Source organism: Petromyzon marinus, unplaced genomic scaffold (genome assembly GCF_048934315.1).
Source record: "Petromyzon marinus isolate PM22_M1 ecotype Great Lakes invasive population unplaced genomic scaffold, UKy_Petmar_22M1.pri1.0 PM_G_Scaffold_41, whole genome shotgun sequence".
Lineage (NCBI taxonomy): Eukaryota > Metazoa > Chordata > Hyperoartia > Petromyzontiformes > Petromyzontidae > Petromyzon > Petromyzon marinus.
The window spans coordinates 31,604-34,193 of record NW_027422993.1 but is presented as its reverse complement, the minus strand read 5'-3'; positions in this window follow the sequence as shown (position 1 = coordinate 34,193).

Sequence of the window (2,590 nt, the reverse complement as noted above, 5' to 3'; positions counted from 1 at the left end):
ATTATGGCGTCGGGATCGTTATCTTCAGGGGGCAGTTAATGATTAATTTGTTGTCGGGTGTCCCGAGCCCCATTAACATCCTGTGGGTTGCCGTGTTAACGACTCGCGTTGTTACATCGTTTTTGTTGTTGCGGAGTCGCGGTTGTTATTGTGTATACTGTATGGAGCTTCGCTCGTGATTTGATCGTCATTGTTGCCAAGGTACAGGCCATATGGAGCTTTGTTCGTGATTGTTATCAATTTATAGACTTATGGATCCTTGCTCGAGAATGTTAACAGTGTATGGACTGTTGGGTACTTGCTTGTGATTATTTACTATGTACGGATTGTCTGGAGTATTGCTTGTGTGTGTTGCCATGTGCGGACTGGATGGAGCATTGCTCCAAATGATTGACAATGTACGGACTGCGTATACTGCATATACTGCATGTACCGCATTGCACGGCATCGTCGATTATTTGGACCATTCGGCATTGGATTGATTCATGGGGGGATCCTAATTTAAAACATTTGTATGTGTTGTGATGTTGCAAAATTGCGATTGTGGGTGGAATGACTGAGTGTTGCGTGGTTCTTGAGTTTTGTGCCGAAGCCCCGTGGAAATCCCATGGTTGCGGTTGTGTGGGATTTTTGAAATATACATGATCGGTGCGGTTCGAACTCGCTGGTGGGTTCGAGGGTGCCCCTTGGGTTCTGTGTGGATCAGGGGTGCGTTGGGCTGTGGATTGCCTCCAGATCGCATCGCTCTCTCCGCTCGATTGTGTACAACCGAATGCTGCAATGCGAGTCTTGGAGAGAAACGTGCTTTAAAATTCCCCCCGATACGGCTGACACGTGAAACTGTTCCAATGTAACACCGCGTCGGAAAGGCGGTGGGGTGGTGACGTGGTATTCCCCCCCGATACGGCCGATGCGTGCAACTGGTTGTGACGCTGCGTTGGAAAGGTTGTGGGGTGGTAACATGGAAATTCCCCCCGATATGGCCGACGCGCGCGGTTTTAGGATGGTAGCTAACAGGTGACATGTAATGTCTGTGGTGGTCCTCAGTGAGGGCTGCTCGGACGCAAGCGCGGGAAACCACGAAGATGCGGTTCGCGCGTGCGGTCGCCATTTCTGGGCAAGAGCAGGCATATTTTTTGTGTCATGTCGATTTTATATATACATTTTAAAATGTAGATACTGGAGCAACCCTGAAGTGCAACTTCTTTGCCCAGTACATGGGTCGACCCTGAAGTATGACTTCTCGACCCGGGACGTAGACAGACGTCCGGAATATTAATTGGTGTGTGTAAATGGGTGCCTTCTCACCACCTGATGGATGGGACGGTGGCAGGGTGGTGTGGGACCCTGCCATCCATGGGGTGATTGTGTGATTTCGGTTCGATTACCGGTGTTGGTTGTGCATCCAACGCGTCGGAATCTATATATTTTTGTTTTCTTTTCTCCCGCCGGGCGGTATACAATCTTCTCTACTCCCTGGGGCCGGGTGGCTGTCGTGTCCGACATGCTGAGGCGCGTTTTATGGTGCTGTGCCTCAGGAGGTTGGGTTCTCCCTCTCATCACAGATTTCCGGTGCCTGCCACGCTTGGAGTCACCGGTCGTGCTGACCGGATGTGGACTTGAAGGTGGAGTGGAGCGCCTGTTCGTCACTCCTGCTCTACCTGTTGTTCTCCGAAGTTGGACTTGAGCCATGCAGATGGACCGGCCACACGGACACGCTCTAAGACACCGCGGTTTTCTGATTGATGCGTGTCTGCCCGTTCTTGCGTGTCGGTTACCATTGTTGTTACATTAATGTCTATCTATCTGGGTTGCCGGGGCTCCACTTTTGTAAGGGTTGCAGCCGGGTCGGCTGATTTTTTTTCACGGGGAGGTGTGATGTATAGTAGTTAGTGATGTCATGTCACGCTCGCCTCCGGTACGATGATGTCACGTATGGTGACGTCATGCACAGGGGGCAGGACGGTGACATCATGTCCCCATGGTTACGGATATATTCAATTGTAATGTATTACTTGGTCTAAAATAAACACACAAATGTACTCAATACAGCTTAATTAGGTAAACCACATGCAACATTATTTTTCAGTCATTCCGAGCTCTCGGTTTGACTCTCGAGCCACTCCATTACATCCAACCATCTCTCGGGATCCAACTGCATGGGATCGAAGGTGGAATCTTCTTCAGGTTTCATTGCAGCACCTTGAAGTTCAACGTTTGATTTCAGTTTCCTATCATCGTGGATCTTCTGATGCCTGTTCAGTTTTGATGACTGTGCAAATGCCTTTCCACACACAGAGCATGGGAATGGCTTCTCGCCCGTGTGTGTTTTCTTATGGTCTTGAATAATTAATGACCATGCAAAAGCCTTCCCACACACAGAACATGGGAATGTCTTCTCGCCCGTGTGTGTTTTCTGATGGTCTTGAAAAATTGATGACCGTGCAAATGCCTTCCCACACACAGAAAACGGAAATGGCTTCTCGCCCGTGTGTGTTTTCTGATGAGCTTGAAGAGTTGAAGAATGTGCAAATGCCTTCCCACACACAGTACACAAGAATGGCTTCTTGCCCCTGAATGCGTGGGGCTG